General features: G+C 38.7%; 1 long non-coding RNA gene across 1 annotated transcript; it reads right to left on the bottom strand.

Annotated features, from left to right (window-relative positions):
- Positions 1-3,607: 3,607 nt before the first annotated feature.
- On the bottom strand, positions 3,608-9,523 carry LOC125745507 (uncharacterized). The gene is made up of 3 exons (XR_007398689.1): positions 9,395-9,523; positions 7,491-7,579; positions 3,608-5,029 (listed from the first exon to the last, which is right to left on the bottom strand). It is a non-coding gene; the product is annotated as an uncharacterized LOC125745507 (long non-coding RNA).
- Positions 9,524-21,619: the final 12,096 nt, after the last annotated feature.

The raw sequence follows: 21,619 nt of genomic DNA, 5'->3' as shown, positions 1-21,619 counted from the left end.
CCATCTTGTCACATTGTGTTTGTGTAAAGATCACAGAATGCTGTGTCTTCTCCCTCTGAAAGTTAAAGTTTCAAATCAGTGATTTTTCATTATGTGCGACACGATGGAAAGCACGACAAAATTCATGTTTTTATTTATTTTTTTATTCTTTTCCTTCTCTGCTTTGTTTGTATTTTGTGTGTGTGAGAGAGCGAGCCCAGTCCTGTATGTTTATATATGCATATATGTAAAGTGATGTACTGTCTTTGTTAATGTATTGAGTTGAATAATTATTTCAACAAAACCTGGAATAATAACAAGCTGAGCTGATCTGAAATATAAACAAAAGCAGGAAGATAAAAGAAATACTTTGCATATGTTATATATTTTTTATTTTCTAGAAAAGCATTCAATATGCATTAATAACTCTGCCCAAATACAACATTTTCTTCTGAAAATACATAGAATAATAGATTTTCTATTTTAATTGTATACTTCAGTATTTACTGATTTGAATATTCCCATTAGTACAGATATACATGCATTGTGTTTGCATTTCTTTCACTTGCTATGGTCACTCATCTAACATGAAAGGGTTATTTACCCAGAAAACAACCGAGAGAGTGTGCGAATGCCAGATTTATACTGCGAAGAAAAATTGACAACCTTCACTTTTTCTAACGATTGCTAATGGAATTGTGTTACTTGGATGAAAGAACTGTTCCATCAGCAAGGTGGCATTGGGTGCTATTATTCGTTGCCATTTTTCTTATTGTGTCTTTTAACTTCAGGGGGGCTTAGCAAGCTGAGATATCACCTCAATCCTACTCCAGGGTTGCCGGTCTCCTTTGCCCAAGATCGGCGCATACGAGAAGCCTGCCTCTTAGCACCCAATGGGATTTCCTCGTGCACTGAGGTAAGGGCTCCTCCCACAAAAGGAAGCCGGGTTTCTTGGGTGAATTTGAGACTCTAGTGTGTAAATATGAATGGATGCACTTTGATGGACCAATGTCCCTCTCAGGGTTTACTTTGCCTTGTACTCCAGGATTCCTTTGGATAGGCTTGGAAACACTGTGTTCCGAAGTGGATAAATGGTTATTGCAATTGGGATGATATATATATATATATATATATATATATATATATATATATATATATATATATATATATATATATATATGTCTCTATGGTTTTACCTTTACTTTTTGTTTGACGTGGCCTATGTCAGTTTCCACATACAGTATTGGGCAGAAGATGATTTGCCCTTCATGCCAGTTGGTGAAAGGTCCAAGTAGGATATTACAAAGCACAGAAACGAGGCTGTCTTCAGGATAGAGAGTTTAGGCATGTTTGCTTCCCAGAGAATCATCTTGCTTCATTCATGTAAAAGGGTGTGCAGACTGTGAATTCTCGTTGGCTTTTAGTTCCTGCAATCATACGTTGTAACAACAAGGATTCTTTGATAACATTTGCAGTGAGTCGTAGTTTGAAATGTGCAGCAAAGTACATTTGTGATGCTTATTTGTTCATTTGAAAGAGACACTCACAAGCATTAGTGCACGTGGAGTTCATCACCATTTGCTTGCATATTTTCAATATGTTTACGTTTTTTGCAATACTTATTTGTTCGTAATGGCTATGCTGAAACGACTTATACATTTTATAAAATTTTAATGAAAAATTTGTAAATATCACCCTAGGGGGTGTAATATGATTCTATTTTAAGGATCATCTTGACTCCTAACCATGTGCAGAGTTACATAAAGAGAAAAATCTTTCGTAACGATAGATAGATAGATAGATAGATAGATAGATAGATAGATAGATAGATAGATAGATAGATAGATAGATAGATAGATAGATAGATAGATAGATAGATAGATCCCTCTGGGTGGCAGACTATTCTGAGGAATGGAGTATTTTTATATTCAGTGAAACTGGAAGTCACATATTCTCCATATTCTTATACTCACTGTAAAATGTTGATATGACGACCATACAGCAATTAATGAATGAGCACATCAATTCAGAGCCTGTCCCATTGATTATACAACTGGCAGACAAGTCTGCTAATGAAGGCCAAGTATAGAAACAGATGCTAAAGTAATTATATGCAATTCAATACCTTTAATTATCAATCCATAGAATGTGCCAATGAGGTCTACAGATGCATCCAGTGAAGTCTGAAAATGCCGCATTATCAAGGAGAAAGTTATAAAGGGCTAATCAGTGCTCTGGAAGACACTTGTACATTGCATTCCCAAAGCGTCTTGTACATGCTATTGAACATACAACAGAGGCTGAAACACCAAACTGCAGTGCAGGGTTATGGGGCGTTCATTGGACTTATGGCTAAAATGTGGCAGCTTCAGACTGCGGCTGGCCCAGCAGATAAACCCTTACATGAGAATCCAAATGCCCCAAGAAACATAACCCTTTACATGCCCGCATACAAAGAAAGAAAAATGCTAGTTGCTTTAGGTAAAAATGTCTGTCATGTACGTCAGTTAAATAAGACCTCCCATACTGCACGGCAGTAAGAATGTTCCCCCCTCCCACAGAATATATGTTGTTTAATTTAATGCAAATTCGTGTTCTTTTATAATCTGGATTAAATTACACAAGGTAAGAATTGCATAACATTGTATGAGTACACAAAGGTGCTCCCTTTAAACATGAATTCCAGTTCATTCTTTGGCCTTGAATTACCCCCCCCCCCCACCCCACCCCATCTGATGTCATTACATCAATCGTGTCAGGAAGCCGTTGTCATTACTTGCCATCCCATACCGTTCTCTCTCTGGATTGCTGACCTGATGTTCAAAACTATCCATAAGTGGCCATTTATAAGACTAACTGTAAACGACAAGCATGGCAGATGCCAGAAGAAGGCTGGCACTACCTTTCTTGTCCCTGTGTTTGTGGCACAAGGGGAAGGTTGCCAATAAAAGGTACACGAGCAGGCTGTCATTTAAATAAACACAAAATAGGGTGTCTGGCCCTTTAAGACACTCATACAAAAACACAAGTACTTTAAGGCAAATTGAAAGTAACATTGAGGCCTAATAAAGAAATAATATTTTGTTGCATCAGGTGAATGTCTTCATGCTTTAGCGCTCTCCCTTCCTTCAGACCATCTGGACTGACAGTCCAAATCAGAGCTTGCTGGGCAACATTAATGTGTAATAGTTTCATACTTCTCTGTCCTGGATTCACATATCACACCGAGCGCAGTCAATAAAACCTCTGGCTTTTCGGACAAAATGAGAATGTCAGTGTTTGTCTGATGGCCAGTGTTTAATTATCGCCTTAAATAAAATGAAGAAATGTATGTTCTTCCTATTAAAAATGTGTTATGTTTTAAATAAGAACAGTCAAATAAGAATGTGATCACACCACATCTACAGTCATACTTCCTAAAAAAAAACATGTAAGCATATAAATACCATAGTGATTTTTCATGTCAATGTAATATACCAAAAAAATTTTTTTAATAATAATCAAAAAACACTATCTGTAAGCACTACAAGGTGAATGTTTTTAAAAATGTGCTCCAGCATTATAGAAGCGCTCAGTATTTTATAAGAAAACCAACCACTGATGAGGTTAGTCAGGAAAAACGCAAATATACATGAAACCAGATGTTTAATGTTTATGAACGTATAAGATTGTTCGCATCCAGCAATGTGGTAGTTAGCACTGATTCAGCAGCTGAGGTGCCTTTTGTGTCATATTTGTGTGTCACTTACAGCTACATTTTATGCTGGATTCATTTTCCCTGGCTTGGACAGTGGACGCTTTATGTTACTTTTACTTGTCACTAAGTCGAACAAATTTTGTTGTAAAACACATTCTTCCCTATCCATTCTTCAGCTTGGGATGCTGACATACAGGTTAACAACAGGAATCGGTAACTGAGTAGTCTTGTAGTCTTTTTGGCTGCGGAGGTGTTTTTCTTCTCCCGCATTAGGAATTTTAAACGCGACATGTCCGATAAACAAAGCAGAGAGGGAACAAGGCACCCGTGAACTCTGGAAATTTTCCAGATACCCACAGATAAGGATGTGGAAAAGAAAACATTTCATTAACAGTGATGGAAAAGACAAAACGGTCTATTCATTTAAACTGGTTACCTTCATAACGATCCTTTTATTTTATCTGTTCTAGCATCTATAAAATCGAAACATACTAGTTAAACAAACTCAGGTTTATGCAAGCAGTACTGTTTTTTAAATTTATACATCTAAATCTAAAGAGCCCCTCCGACATAAACAAAGACACAAAATGGGGCACACAGAATGGGAATAAATAAACTTTAAAAACAAAGAAATTCAGTGTGCAGATCGCATTTCTACTAACAGTCGGGAATCGAAATAGTGAGCTCTTTCTGTGCCTCACTCTCAGTTTCAGTTCAAATAGGTCCTATCATCTCCATGACAACAGTTGTACTGGTAACATGGAAATATATTAACGTAAAACCATGGCAACGTTTTCCAATTGAATTAAGCAGCACCTGTGCACATTACAGAGGAAGATAAAAGACAAAGAGCTCTCTCTGTTGCTTACTGAACAGCTGTGTCTGTTTCACATTTAAAAATCCCTCTTCATTTCCTTTAAGTGATGCGTAGATTGGATGCATTTCTTTTTTGGGGTGATAAACATTTTTTTAAACTTAAGGACTTCACTTACAGTGACGAAATATATAGTCAGTGATAAAATCTAACTGTATCTGGAATACGCATCATGATAATTGTCTTCCTTGTGGATGGAAAATATATAAAGAAATATATTTAAAAGTCCGCATGGATACACATGTTTGAAATATATGAAGTTTTGTTGCTACAGCTTAAGTAGACAACTTTGTAAAACTGGTTATATTAAGATAATATAGAGTCAATCACGAGCCAGCAGACAGCAGCAGCTGATCCGGGCTCTTCGTCTCAGCCCACGGCACCGAGGGTGTTGGGGATGCCACCACTGCATCAGCAATAGTGCCAAGTCTGGGATAACGGCGAGTCCTGCCCTGCGCCATCGTCAGCTGACGTTCGCCCTTGAAAATGGAAAAGATTAAAAAAAAACAGAGGGGAAAAAAACAACAGGACCCCTTAAAAGGCTCCTGATGTTGTCGAAGTGAGCCATACATTTTGATGTCCCCACTGCCATTTATAATGCATATAGAGTAGTTATCTTACTTTTAGTAATGACTAGCTGACTGAAACAAGAGGGGATTCTGCAGAATCTGAATAGACTTTTGCCCTCCTGCTCTGACGCTCTAGTTAAACTTTTCACCAGTGCTGTATTTGCACAGATATAAGCATACATGCATCATCCATCGGTGTCTCTAGGCTCTTATAGGATTATGGAGTTATGGCCTGGAGTCTATAGCAGGAATGACGGCAGGAGAGCAGCTGAGACGCCCATCTATTGCAAGGCACCATTTTTTACTCATGTTACATTCTTATTGAGGAAATAATAAATAATACAACCCTGCATAATGTGCATTGTTCGCCATTTGGAAGCTCGCTAAATCGTATAGATGTAGGTTGCAAGCGTCTGTGTGTGTCTCGCAAAGCCACCGAATGAGAGAACACAAAGTTCGGAATAAGGCTGGCCCCAACCATTATTTATAAACTGATTCCGAAAGCATACACACAACCTGTTCGGACACAGTAATCTTAAAGTCCTGTAAGGGGAGAAATGCTGCTCTTATTAAACTCCTACTGTGGTTGGAATTATCAGTGCAAAGCCCTTTCCTCATTAGCGGACGAGTCAGTGGGCCGGGAAGGCAGGCCTGTGATTAATCGAAGATGATTCCGAGCAAACATTAACTTAAAAAGGGAGACAGGTGGATTCCTGGAGAAAATACAAAAGTGATGTGTTTGCAGAGATGAATAATGACAGGACGTAATGGCGTATATTCCCAGGGAAATTCAATCCAGGATGGGGCGGCCACCCAATCTGATATTTTAATGCGCGACACTGTTTAGTTACTTTAATAAACAGCTTTTGTTTTTCATTCCTTGAATTATTAAATGCTATGCATGAATTTCCAGGAAAAAAAAAATATCTGGAAAATATGAGTCTGGCCCATATAAATATTTATAGTAAATACAGCTATTTGTGATAAATATTTAATGTTACCTGTTACAGTAGAGTAGTTCAACAGACTACAGAATTCTGAGGCTGAAGGATCATGAATGTTGATCCATTAATTCATACTGCAGTCTGACCCTAGGAATCTTGATTTTTATACACTCCGGCATCTGAATTCCAAACAGTGCCTCCAGTATCCAATTACCGGCATTTCCCACAATGCTAATGGACGTAGAGCATATGGTAATCAAATGCTTTCTTTGTCGAAGTACATTCCATGATATTAGCAAAGAATCCATGCTGGATTTCCCTTACATTCTCATTTCCATACTGTACAGTATACGCGAAATTCACTGGAAAACAATCCCTTACAAAAGCGCTACTGCACTTAATGATCTTTTAATTAATCTACAGTTCCAGCAAATGGTTTATTTATACGTTCCGGTGATGCTCTGGTGGTAGAATTAGCTGTTTTATACAGAACCGAATCACAGTTACCTTGCTTTCGCACACTCGTGCCCAGAAGAGCTAATGCAAATTCTTCCTTTCTCTACTTGTGTTGGTTGGTGATGGATTTATTGCCAAAAACACTGAACTGCAACCACCTTCAACTACCCACCCCCCACCCTACCCAAGGCTGAGTCGGTATCTGCCATGAGTTTTGCCAGATCTGTGTCATGAATGAGGCTGAAAGCACAGCCAGAAATAACTGCAGAGCCCAGGGGTGTGCAGGGAACGGGGAAGTGAAATTAGCCAACAGCAGTTAAATAAGACAAAACAGGTAGGAAATCAGCAATCAAACAATTATGCCATGCAGTTTCTCCACTCGGTATTAATCAATTTAACAGAGGAACCCTTTATTATCAAATGATACATAACACTAATTCTTTACCAGTCAAAGGCATAGAATGATTTCTTTAACTAGTGCCTTAATTTTACAATAATGCAGTGCAATATAGCAAAATGAAATGCAACAATGAAACAAGCAGATGCAGGTTAAGGGTTGGATTCCCAGAAGGGGTCATGCAGTACTTCTCATTAGCAACATCTTAAACAGGATCAATAAAAGAAAACAGTCAGCTGTATTTTTAAGCAGCTAAACATATTATCGGTATAATAGCAAAATCAACACTTCAGGATGCATATATAATACTGGCACAGTACAGACAGTGAAAAACATTGACAAATTCCCATCAAACTTTGGGTCGAGCACTGGGGGGTTGAGGTCTCCACCCATTTAAGGGGGTGCAGGGGGATGTATTAGCTGGTTTTGATTATTTCTTTACAACCCCTCCCATCCCCCATAATTTACGCATATGCATAAATGTATTTTTTGCAAAAATACAAAAAAAGACATGAAAAGTGTGCATATTAAGTATGTAATTATATAGCACATAATACGTTTTATTTAAAATTACCTGCAGCTGTGCTGCTAAAACAAATGTGCGAGTGCAGGGTCCTTATCGGCTGCAGCGTTGCCTTTTTTAGCACTCCAAAGTGGCAATGCCTATCCGGAAAAGAAAAAGATCTTGTTTCACTTTTACGCCAGTTTGTACCAGCTGGCCACCTTCACTGTGTGTGCTGGGAGAGGTCAATGCTCATATTACCCCTTTTCCAATGCTGAAAATCTCATGTCAGACATGCATTTATAGAGAGCAAAGCAAACCCTTGAACCGTATCACCTAGACGAGGAAGGCTCCTCTCAAAAACCCAGCGGTCACCTTCACATTTTTGGAAAAATCTAAGGAACTTTGGTTATTTTGCTAGTCGTTAAGAAAGCAAAGACTCTTAAAGAACGTCTGTGAATGCCATTAATACTCATGGAAAAAGGCCTCCCTTTCATTTCATGTTGCCCTTTAAAGGTTTTGTCTAATCCTAAATTTCACCATTCATCCAAATCTGTATCTTCCATCACGTCTGGGGTTGAATGGAAAATCAGCAGCACCGGATGGTTCAAATGATGTAGCTATACTACTGCAGACAGATATAAATCTACAGAGATTATTGGGTTGGTTCACAAATGAAGACAGCTGGTAATTAAATGTTTAGGGGACTGTAATTTCAAGATCCAGGAATAGCCGTTCAGTTTTGGCCATGAACTAGGTGCCGTGCTTAATCTGGATTTATTCCATGAAAAAAAATCCCTCAGGTAAACAATGGCTAAAGTTTCAAACTGTAATCTGTGTCTGCGTCGCATGAAAAGAAGAGCTTTTGCCAAGCAGCTACGTTTTAAGCAAAACCAACAAACAGGCAGAATTTTAAAAAAGCATCTTGTCATTTGACTTGGCCTGATTCCTGGCAATGTTTTCCAGAACTTTCCTACAGAATCGAGGATGTGCGTCCTTTTCAGACTGCGGCAGGGAGAGGCACAGCACTGGATCCTAATTATTAGCTACAATTTTAACCTAACAAAGAACATAATATTCACATAATATTCACCTACATGCATACATGTTACCAAATACTCACTGTGTAAAAAAATATATGTGCTTTTTTCATTATCTAATAAGATAAAACTAGCCGAAAATTATGAATTATGACCAGAGGAGTGTAAGGATTCTTTAAAATAACTGGAGCAGATGTCAGATATTCCAGCATTTCAGTATGCCGTGCACCTAGTACGATGTAGTTTGCAGTTGTTTATGTGTTGCATGCCAGTGACTTGCCATATCAAAGTTGTTCACTTCCTTACATTCAACTACCCCAATATCCCCAAAAACAGGATGTAGAGACAAAAAATATTTTTTTTATCAAATCCAGCACTAGCCAGATGCCAGCTATCAAATCCAAAAATTAATGAAACTGAGAGTATCGGACTCTTATAGGGAAATCCTGTTTTGCTAACGATTGCTGACTAAAAGTAATCCACGTACAAAAGGCAGGGATGGGGATTAGGTCACGGTATAATTTTTTTAGCTTCACAGCTCCACGAAGGAGCAACTTCACAAAATCACATATGCATGCCCTCTCGTGCGCACACTCAAATTAGCCTCCTCAGCAGAGAGGAGTCCCGCGTAGATTTATAGCAGTAAGGGTGTATAGTCCACTATATTGAAATTCACCCCAAAATCAATTTTTCAGTGCCAAGCAGAACAACCCACAGCAAAATGCCTGAAGCAATGATTGACACCAGTGACTAGATGACTAGATGCAGGGCTCTGTCTGTATTATTAATGTTCTTAGGAAAGCCCCTTTTCCACTGTAGCTATAGCCATGCATGCCATTCCTCAGATTCCCATGACTAATTTAGACAGACCTTTATAGTTACATGAAAGTAGTCAGGCACTCGTGCTGTTCTTTCATTTGAACTAATCATCCTCACCCAGAGTCCAGTGCTTTCACAGCTAATCCATGCAGTTCCACTGTCAGTCTTTAACATGCTCATGCACCAGTGACCTGCCTTACATGGGAGCTGCCTTATTTAAACCTCCATCTTTAAAAATGTAGGGTAGTGGGGACAGATGAAGTGTGTCTGTCTAAAGACTGCCAACCCTCTCTCACCCCCCCCCCCCCCCCACCCCCATCGCCCGCCATTTTACTTGGTGCGACTTTCTGAACTCGAATTTCCAATGCGCTAATCCACGCACCTTCAGTTGCCGTAATAACCCGCCATCAGCTAGCAAACAACATTCAGCCGTCATTAAATAGTAACGGCACAGTCAGTCCCCAGACACCATCCAGATGCATTAAGTTCGACCGCTCATGGACAGGCTGAGTGACATGTTTTTGAGATTTGGGCATCTCTCCATCTCACAGGCTCATGGTGGACGAGTCTCTCATGCTTTATAAATGCCGCCGGATATTCAAGGAGCACATTCTGTCACGCTTTGCAATCTCACTGTCCAGGTGTTTCGATGGTGCCTTACATCACACTCCGTACTTTATTTATTTTTTTTTAATAGGAATTCCAAGAAGCCCCATGACATGGCAAGGAAAGCGATTCCAAAAATTTGAACGTAATGCTAAATGAATGCCCTGAAACTTGTTTTAATGTCTATTCAGCGACAAACAGGTCTCCGTTGCCAGTCAGTAAGAGCAGCAGATGGAATTAGGTTTTCTGGAGACCATTTTTTTTTTTTTTTTTACAATAATCGCATTGAGTCCTGGAGAGATGTAGCATGAGCTGAAATATAAAGTCTGATCTGAAAAGGGCATCTTAAGAGCCAGTCATTTCTATTTCCACCCAAATTGTTAGTTACATCCAACCTTGCTGAGTGCATTGACCTTTTATCATTTTAAGATGGAGCACAGCAAGTAGGTCGATTTTAGGAGCCTACTGGTTTCTTACTCATTTTGGAATGATATTCATCACAATTATGCATAGTATGAATGTGTCAGAAAGTGTGCATAAGCCTGCATGAAAACGTGCCAGGATTTATTTCTTCAAATCAAGCTATTTCCACACCAGAGAATCCACCCTTCCTCCCCGAGAGGTCACGACGAACCTTTTTTAAAGGATGAGTGCTTTAAAAGTTGTGTTACTCATCCCATGGCATGTCGTTAAATACATCTGCGGCCGATTTGCTAAAAAGCAGGAAAACATCTATTCAAGTGGCAGGGACTGATAAAATGGTCGTGACTGAGCATGTTCGCTCTGCCCATGTCTTATTTGTTCGTAATGTTTGCTCCTGCTGATGACTGGCGCTGTTGCTTTTCAGGTCATCATCGATACTGGCTAACTGGTACAGCTGTCAGGGTTTATTCTCTCACGCCTCTTCGCAGTGTTCTAGTAGACCATAGAGGTTACACTCAGAAAAGTGCGGCATGATGGAATTTGCAAGCCGCTGCTAAGTGTATGAGGAGGGTATTTATAGCAAATAGCCTGAGTGCATTAGCTACTTTACAAAACAATGTTCGTGCCAATTAGTTCCATTATCTTGTTTTGTAACATTTTCCCAGTATGGAAAAAGCAGAAATTCCTGTGGTAAACTGTATTGACAAATATGCGCTGTTTCTGCTCAGTCAAAATTGGTTGACTTGAAAATGATGTTGACTCAACTTGAGGTTATGTCTATGGTTTGTGCTAAGTCAGAATGAAACTCACATGTACTCAGCCTTAAGAGAAACAACCACAATAGCTACCAGCACATTAATCTACCACATTAATCCACCATGGTAAGGACATAAGACTCAGTTTCATATCTTACTTATATGCATTTTTTTTCCTGAATGCAATAAAAAATAATAAGACAACAAAGGGTAAAAATGCATTGGCTAAAAATGCGATTCCATAACCTGACGATAATAAGGATCACATTCCAGGAGGAGTAAAACATTTTGATTAAAGCACTAGCTAGGTCTGCTTGTGCGTACGAGAGTCACACCACTGGCCATTTATAGTATTGTAGTTATAATTGGCTCAAACCAGAGCTGAACTTAAAATACCAAGACAACAGTGTGACTCACATCTTAAAGGAGAAACACCCTTAAAATTTTTTAATGGTGCTTTTGCCAGCGATACACACGTTCCCCTGTTGTTCCAGTAACCGACATGCATCCATTGCGCATATTTGGAGAATTGTTTCATTTTATTGCATAAGAAAGTTACTGTTCTAACAAGGTCCTCTAGGCATTATGGTAAGCCATTTCTTTGATATGACGTGTATGATCTATGCTTTTGTTTCTGATACTTTACGTTTGAACAGTGAGTGAATCTTACGAGTGACCCTTGCGACTGACAGCTAATTTACTGCTGTGCTCACATGCTCTCTGCACCAGCTACATTGCCGAACAGACGCAGTAGTAGTACAGTCATATTTCTGCTGCTGTTATATCCTCTCTGTGGCTTTGCTTATTCTTGACTGGTGCAGAATTTGAGTGTCTTTGGTACGACGCTGTTTGCCCTGTGAGTGTCATTAACACAGGGCCGATCGGCCTCTGAGTACTTTCACTGCATGACCACCTGCCGAGCCTTAAGGTTGAGAATTCACTTCGTCAGTCAAAGCCAATAATTATCCACTGCCCGAGCATGTATAGATTTACTTTGCATATGACGTTTTTGGTCACACACATATTTAAGGCTGTGAAACACACCACTGCGTCTTTCTGTGACAATGCTTTAAATTAACTTACACTGTTGTATTTATTCATGCTATTACTTGGTAGTCCTTGTTAACTTGCTATGAAGAATCTATGTCAGAAATTGCGCAATATCCATAAATAAATTCAATGAAATAAAGAATGTATAGCTAAAGCTCCCCCAATGGCCCGTTTAATCTATTTTATTTTTTTGTCATTTGCCTTGCAGTAATCTTTTCCACAGTCCCTTTGCGGAGAAGGATCTACCAACAGATTCTCCCTGTCTATAGTTCTCGTCATGTTTGACGGGTCATTGCCAAGTCATCTTGTATTCTAGTTATGCCGTCGTCAGTCAAGCGGAATCCAAGCATAATGAATTACGGCTCTCTTTGTTTAAGTATGAGGTGCAGCACAGATTCACATCCTAACACCACCCAACAAAGAACACACAAATAGACGAGTTACTAAGTAACACTTTACTTTATGCAAACGGACTTAATGATTTGTTTAGTACAGTGTAAGGCTACGGTACATAATGCTATCAGTAATTCATGGTCATTCACAATAAGAAATTGACATTCGTAAACATTCATCTTAACTGATGTTTATGCTCACAGATTGCACAATGTGCCATAACACTGTAGTTTTCCATGTGCTTGTACATAATAATAAGTAACGAAAATCTTTAAATATAGGCTGTGAGTTCTTTTGTGTAGTATGCAGTAAAGCAATCTTCATTATGCGGGATTTAAGCTCATGTACGTCTACCTGAAGTGAACTTATCAGTGTTTATCAGTTTAGTGCTTCACCTGGGGTTCAGTGAGACCCCCCCGCATGAAATCCCACTGCAGATTTAGAGAAAATTGTAGCCGCATGTGGCCAGATAGCATGTGATCTGGAATACCTCACATCTCCTGCCAGGGTAGTCAGGTCGGAGGCAGCATTCAATTTTGGTATAATAATCACCATACTCCCTTTCTTCCTCTAGTCTGTGAAAAAGAAATTTTAAATAAAAGCCTCTGGAAAAGAGAACGGGCTTTTAAAACACATTTTACAGAGTGCTTTAGGCCAACTATGCTTGGAAAGGCACTGTATAAAAATTAATCAAATTTAATTGAATATCGTTGTTTGTGTCCAACCTTCTGAATGAGCATCTCAGAGTTTTTAATGCCTGGCTAAGACACTCAGAATGACAGCTGCTCTGGGGGGGTTTATGTTTCGCATGCAGCTCTGACTTTAAGGTGATTTTAACATTAGCTATCAAGTCGACTGCGACAAAAAGGCATTTTTTAGAGCTCATTTTCCATTAGTTACTGTGAGGAATCGGTAGGTTCGTTTAACATATTAGACGGGGCTCGGTTTATTTGGTTTGATTATACAACGTTCTGTGGTTTATTTACGCGGTTTGTCTGCTCGCTTTGTGACCTTCTTGTGTCTTTTTCTTCCCTTTAGAATGTCACCGCGAGGGATGGAGGAAGGCCGAGGTAATCTTTCGCAGTAGATAATATTTAAAAAGTGCCTTTAACACTGCTTTGATTGACATGTTAATAGAAATTGGACTTCAGCACTTCACTATCCATTAAAGGACACACCGTGACTGAACAGAGCGGCAGGGGCCTTCCACGTAATAAGTGGCTGTAAAGGCAGAGGCAGCTCTGCGGTGAGGCTGACCTCGTAAGCCATCACTGCATTGAAATCATCAACACTCATGCTATTATGCTGTACACACACACTAATATACATCTACACTACATGGGTTTTTATGTTGTATTGGCTTTGGTTTACTATAGAGTAATGTTGTTCTCAGTTTAATGCCCTAGGATTGAAGGCTCTATTAGTCCTATTCAAGCAGCAGAATAGTCTCATCATTGCATAAAGTCAGACTGAACCTCTACTTCCATTAGAGGAAACAGAGTGCATGTTTTATCAGGTTGCATGTACGTTATGATATGCTATGTACCGGCTGTCTATAGGAAGACATAGGTGTTTACTGGACTGTGTGGCTGCCTTGTGTATCTAGGGCAATGGGAATCATCTGTATGAAGTCTACACGTGCATCCCTGTGACAATCAGCTGCTTGAAACACTGCGTCTGAAATGCACTGAGGTGCAGCTTTTAATGAAGTTTTCGGTGGGAAAATGTTACACTACTAATCAAACTACTGATCAGGCCAGTCACGTTCTTCGTGGATCATAAAAGGAACACCACAAAGCTTTTTGATTTTGGTGAGTCTCTAGAGCTTCCCAGTTTACGGAGTGGGACCAACTATGCAATAGAGAGCAATACGTCTTAGATCCAGTACTCACAAGAGTAGATGTTTCCCAGTTTTGGCAGGGTACTGGGCTCTGGTTAAGCTAATAGTAAACGCACTGCTTGTTTCATTGCATCAAAAGCATTATCTGTAATTTGCATGTTTCGACAACCAAGACTCCCTCCTGCCCCTTGGGTGAGTGCAGTCTGCTTCCAGTCTAGTGAGCGTCATACTTCATACTGCCTTCTGACCAACCTCCAGCTTCTCTGCTCCTGTTTATTTGTTATATTGATCCCTATTTGCTCTCGGAGTGCTAATTATTGTCATAATAAGTCTCATTCTGTGATGGGTTGGCACCCCATCCTGGGTTAGAAAATGGATGGATGGATGGATGGATGGACGGACGGACGGACAGACAAATGCATGGATGGGTGGATGGACTAATGCATGGATGGAGAGATGAATGAATGGAATAAGGCTCACGTTCAACATTCAGCGACCTTGTCTTCCAGTTTGAGCACCATCACTCACTCCCTTCCGTTCTCTTCATTCACTTCTCACATTCATACTCTCAGCCACAGGTTTAACACATGACAAAACACACCAAGATGGTCGTACAGGTATCCCCCCCCCCCCCCCCCCCCGACATTACTGTGATGAGAGCCATCTAACCACCCCAGAGGGATGTAAAGACAACTAATGCACTGCAGGGATCAAAGGCAGGTTCCCGCTGTAATGGCGGACCTCACTCAGACAGCTGAGCTATAACCTGTACCTGTTTGACTCCCTACTCTTCACCCAATCCCTGCTCAGCTTCCAGATGCAGCCTCTCGGCCCTACAGGTCCTTCTAAGCCAGTGAGGCACTTAGGAATTTATTACACGAGTTACTGGAAGAAGTGGAGATAGAGCGTATTATAATTAAGTACAATGCATATTTTCCACATTCCAATCAGTATTACGGCCCTTATAGTGAAAATATAATAGCCTCTTTCTAGTTGTGTGAAACATTAACCGAACACTGAATCTCTCACACAATGCAAACATCGCTTACAGCAGATCACTAATGCATACCAAAGTCAATGGAAATGCATTTCTGCCACTACATTCTAGCATAATAGAATTACTGCTGAAGGTTACTGTAGGCCGATAACAAAAAAACGTAGAAGCCCACGCCTTAACTAAGGGCAGGAGCATGTTCTTGCTTTGTTTACCTCATTTCAGCTCATTTTCTATTGTTCTCGACATTAGCAGTAATTAACGTTTACCCCAAATAGCTAAACAAGAACACTATTATATAATATGGAGCAAAAAGTCAGCTGGTCTATTGGGTTGCATTGTACCGGGTAAAGGCTTGGGTATCTCCTTCACAGCAAGCACTGGAGATGCAGTTCAAAGGCTGCTCTGCAGTACTCATAGTACTGTTGACAAGCAAGTATCAATCGCCTCTCGAGAGCAAAACTGAGAAAAGCAAGTTGTGGATAGATGCTTCATCTTTTAGGGCTTGTATGAGTGTTTTAAATTTTCGTGTCAGCTTTTTGAACAGTAAAAAAAATGATAATAATAAAAAATAATAATTTAATTCATCAGTGGTAAATTAAAAATGTACTAATAGTTAATGTCCTGTGCATAGATTCAGAAACAGCCTTTCTCAGCTTAAAACGGTCTTTTATTAATGAATGAGGGTTACGGTTCAGTATTAAAATCCCAGCAAAGTCTATATAGGGAAATGTCCGTATTATTTAGAATTTCAGTACAAGTGGGTTGTTGTGCAACAAGATAAATCAACATTTGTGTAAACAAAAAACTGTGTAACCAAAGGTGTAACAGAGTGGTTGTGTTAGAGAAAATGTTGCGAAATGACTCACAGATTTGATTTTTGCTACTGAAAATACCTTTGTTATTGAAAACAGGAATGACTTTTGGGTTTCAAAGATAAGATTGTGTTGTGCCACTTTAGCAAATCGTTTCAGCAGATTTGGACATTTTGTATTCTTTTGTTTGGTCTAGGCAGTACAGAAATACATAAACAGAAGTGTTTACCCCCTTACTTGTTTGTCTGGTTCATATCACATCATTTTTGCTACACAGCCATAAATACCTGCCACGGCTTGTGCCTTTTGATTGAAACTCAACAATGTGTCTCTACTGGGTTCATCAAATGGTGAAATTGTTTGGATTCCCATTGGATACTATTGTTAGCCTGTTTGTGAGATTAATTCGTCTATGAAGAGTAAACAGACTGGGCTGGTAGCAGAAGCAAAAGACTGAAACTTTATTAAGGATGAAATTATTAAGAATGTTATTTCATTTTAGTTTTAGTTTAATACTTAAAAGGGAAATCAGAGTACTCATTTCAGTTTACTCATTTAAATGAGTACTCATTTCAGTTTACTGCACATATTTGAGAATTACATAAAAGAATCTAGAAATCAATGAGTAAATCAATAAATTTAAATTAAAATTCATCTTCGTTTTCACTTTCATTTGGGCAAAGAAAACAGTGGTTTGTTATCTCCAAATAACGTTGATGTTAATTATTATAACAGCAAGGTGGATTTCCGTGGTGGAAAATGTCTATGTAGTACTGAGTCTTACAATATAAACTCAACTCTGTTTTCAGTACCACAGAATATGATAATGGGGCTCATTAGGCAAGCATTTACTGGTAATGGATGGTTGGGTGAAACACAAAGTACATTATGGTAGCAGTGTTTGAATTCAAATTGAATAAACACCATTAAGTTGTGTCTTTTCACGGCTTCCATTTTTAAAGCTATTTTAGCGTGAAATAAAAACACTAAAGTACTGTATACTAGTCATTCTTTGCAGATGTTAATAATTCAGTTTCATAAGAAACATGTACCTTGTAAATATGGCATAAATGTGATGCTTATTGCCGGATAGGAACCCTTTCACAGCAAGTATCAGTGAACGTCTTTTCATTTTTTAGCTTTGCTCATTGACGGGTGCGCTGGTTTACACAAACAGATGACTTACTGTATTTCTTATCTTATAAAGGTATCGTACCTTTAGTTCAGGTTAGCCTTTCCAGATGCAAGACATCCTCTAACGAAAACTGTTTTCCCGCATCTATCGATGCATAGCTGTTTTGATTTCAATATACAATGTATCAAAGTAGAAAGCAGGTTTAAACTAACAGTGCACCCTTATACATGTCTATATGCAGGTTACTTAGACATGAATTATTTTGTTATATAATCTAATAAACAGGACAGAGAAGTAGAAAAAACAGAAGAACCTTGTCTGTTTATTAATTTGGTTGTCTGTATATGCACTCAAGAAAAAAAAATATATATTTTAAAGGCGTTCTTAAAGATTATGTTTGTTTGTTTGTTTGTTTGTGTGTTTGTTTGTTTGTTTGGAAAAAAATGTTTGAAAACAAAACACATGTTATGCAGAATGCAGTATGAAAATATAGCACCAAACCAAACTACAGTGCATTCCTCATAAGCGGGGGGGATGTCCCTTTAAATCAGAGCTCTCATTGTGCAGTAGTGTTTTCCTAACTTCCTCTGAGTCATCTGCTCTGTAGGAAAACACTTCACAGCTGTACCTGGTTTTGTTTAAAGCAAACATTGAGAGTGTCTTAATGCGGCGAGAGAGAACAAAGGCAGGAATCTGCCACAATGTTCGGCTTTACTTTTAAATTCCTCTGCACATACTTCATTTGCTCTGCCATTTAATGGAGGAGTGCAGCTAAAAGTAGGTTATATAACGTTTGCTTATTAAACCTTGTCATGTGGACCAAGTGCCTTATGCAACTTCACTAAATGGTAAGCATCTGTAGATCTTCCTTATATTAATATTATAAAATAAAGCTTTTCATCCATACTAATAAAGCTTTCAAAGTAAAAAAATAATAATAAATAAACTCCCATCATAAATATGGTGTATTTTCATCCGTAGGTGACATGACAGTATATCTAGGACTTTCTGTAAAATATTTTTTTTTATAAGTACAGTATTAATACTCAACAAAGGATAAATGATGGATGGCAGAAAGGAAGTAAAGTGTCTTGAAATGCATAATCACTCGAATCCCGATTGGATAAACACATTACTCTACTGTCTTCAGTGTCTTTGGCAGAGGTGGATATTTCAGGTCCAGAGAGTATGAATCCAGACTAAGATTTGGTTCCAACCAAGCAGTTGAGTATAAAGAGTCACAATCACAGAGTACTTAACTCTCCATCTTTGGTCTTTGGTATAAGTTACCAGTGAAAGAAGCTGTAAATATACATTTAGCACCCAGTTGTATTCCTTAAGTTAAAGGATTCTACAATGCTTTGCATTAACTGCACCTTCGCAATGCCTTTATAATGCATTCTTAGTACATTCATAAGCAGCATGTATGTATGCCTTAATATAACATACCGTACCAGCTTTAATATACATTAATGACAAACATTATATAATAATAACAAAAATTATAATTGTATAATCATATAATGTTTTTTACATGCTGCTTATGAACGTTCTATGAATGCATTATGAATGTGTTATGAAGGTGTGGTAAATGCAAAGTGTTATCAAGGATTTTAAGTGAATCCTCACTGCTACTGATAGCTTATTGCTAACTAAACTGAACCTTCAGTGGTACCATTACTAAAGGTTCACTCTGTTCTGTGGGCCAAACCAAAATAAACACCATCCTGCCATCCATTCCAAAGCCTATTTAGTTGCTAGTTTCCTGGCACAGAGGTGCACCGCCTTTGTCGAGTATGGAGTAGTCTTCTGCGGGGACCATGCTGCAGTGTTATGAGCTGTGGTTCAGCATGAGGTCTTTCTCAATACCAAGAACACAAAGATCATACTTGTGCTCCTGGCAAGTCCGGTCTTGCTAACTTTGCTTATTGTGAATGAACTTGAGGTGTAATGAATCAAGGGATTGGGCTCGTTTGCTGAGGATGTGACTGGTGCATCCTTGATATTTGAGGCGGTGCAAGAACGTCATCCTGGGACGTTTATCGTCCTCCGTATGTTTGTTCTTGAATATTTGAATTGGTCTTCGGGGATGGAAGATGATGTAAGAAAGGGACCGAGAACAGAAGTATGGTCAAGTACGCATATTGAGAAAGGCCTTCGGATTCCCCGTGGTATCTTACCCATTAAGGGGCCTTCTGCCTGCACTGGGTGGCTCCGGTCACATGGTACTCTATGCGATGTTGGTGTCATGGCGATCACTGAGTTGCTCTCCATCCTTTCATATTTCTGGCTCAAGCACTGTGGCCAAATGTGGATTTTTTCCCTCTTAGCACAGAAGCCGTTTCCATTAAATTCATTCCATAGCGACATTTTAACTTAGTGATGGAGTTCAATTAGACTTGCCATACATTATGATATCAGAACCTGTTGTTTCTCAGATATTTTCAAGGCAGAATAAGATTAAACTCCTTGTTTTTATGTATCACAAACTGAGTTAGTCTTCAATCCAATCTAAAATATTTCATTTAATTAGATTCATTGCACAGGGACTCTATCAAATTTATCCGCATATAATTTCAGATATCGCCGTCTTTTTTTCTGAAACTATTTTTTTTTCCCAGAAACTGTTGCAATCATGTCAACTCGAAAGAAAATATAATGAATGGGAGGTTCATGAGAGTCATTCATAACAATGTCAGAGTCTTTGATCCTCAAATGTTCTTAAGCGGTGCTTTGGGTTATACCAACAGAAATATGTAATTTGAAAAATGAATTTAATTTTATTACACTTCTCATTTTGCTATAGTCAACACAAAAAAACTCTGGACTGAAACATAATAGCATAACGAAGGACATAAAGTGGGTTGGGAAATATTAGAGCAGATGTTTAATGGAAAAAATATATACATCTGTGAATCAGTTTTTGCAGTCTCCTTATTGTCAGAGTAATACACTTGATTTGGTTTGTAAAGCAAAACATGATGGGTAATTATTGGTTTTCTTGTACTATTAATCACTGGTTTTTCCAAGATAATCACTGGTTTTCTCCCTGACCCGAAGCCTGAACATTCAACCCTTCTTAACACAAAGCGTCTGCAGAGAAATGGACAAAGTGGAACTACACTCATTTATCTGTTGCCAGAAAAACGCACTGTGGCAAAGTTCGGAGCTGTAGACAATGGAGCTGCCAAATCAGGTTACGCCTGCTGTTAATGAACATAAAAACCCCTTTGATGTTTGAATTATGAGCTTTGAAATGCACAACTTTAATATGTATCCCAATAAAGATGCAATATATGAGCTTTAATGAGGATTTATACGGTTTCAACCGAAACCTGAAACATAAGGGATTTGGCACAATATTTATTTTTAACTTTCGGCATGATTTGCTGTTTTATTTGCACTGTTTAATTGGTTATTGTTGGCATTTTATCATTTGTTAAGAATTTCATCTGTGGCATTCAGTTATTATTGCAACAAACAAAATAGGCATAATTAAGTTGGACTCCAAACATGAATCGTTATCTGACTGTGAGGTGTTTAGTAGAAAGGGGATAATTGAGTATTTATGCCTTGTGTGAATTTTCTGCTGTACAGGGGGAAAAAGCTGACATCAATAGGTGGGACAGCTCTCTGCTGAATCTACGGTGAGTCAAGCACAGAGGCAGTTAATAAAATAACAGGGGGCGTTTCTCTCTACACTGCCTCTAACTGTCTTTCCTGTTTTGCTGCACTCACCGAAAACTTTCTCACCCAGAGTTCCTCGTTTCTGCTGGACCGTCGGAAAAGTCCTTAGTACGAAGGCATGATTTATTGTTTTTGTTTTGAACATGCTTATTATGCTTTTTCACCCTTACACCCTCCCCCGTCCATAATAAACAGTATTATTTTCACAGCTAAAATACGTTTACTTACTCAAGCCTTGGGACTATAATTAAACATAGTTATCCAGTGCAGGGCTGCGGAAGGAGGCTTGCAGCTTATCCCCTGCAGCACAGGGACACCCTGCATGGGAAGCCTTGTACTGCATATATACTTTGATTAGTTCATATATATACTTTGTATATGTACGTTGATTTGATCCAGGAATCTGGGCTACTTCTCTGTGTTTTTATACTAGATCACACAAAAAAGCACAGTTATGGACGTAAAAACCCATCATAATAAGTTAAAACCACATAGCTAAATATAAATATGTGTGTGTTTATTTTTCTAAAAGCTATTTAAAAATGACCTAATGCATTGCAAGGATGTTTTGTAAAGGTAGAAACACAATGCCAGGATTTTTGATGTTACCGGATTCTCAGATTGTCAGTAACAGAATGGAAAAC

This window comes from Brienomyrus brachyistius, chromosome 6, assembly GCF_023856365.1.
Source record: "Brienomyrus brachyistius isolate T26 chromosome 6, BBRACH_0.4, whole genome shotgun sequence".
Lineage (NCBI taxonomy): Eukaryota > Metazoa > Chordata > Actinopteri > Osteoglossiformes > Mormyridae > Brienomyrus > Brienomyrus brachyistius.
This window is presented reverse-complemented; position numbering and strand designations above follow the sequence as displayed.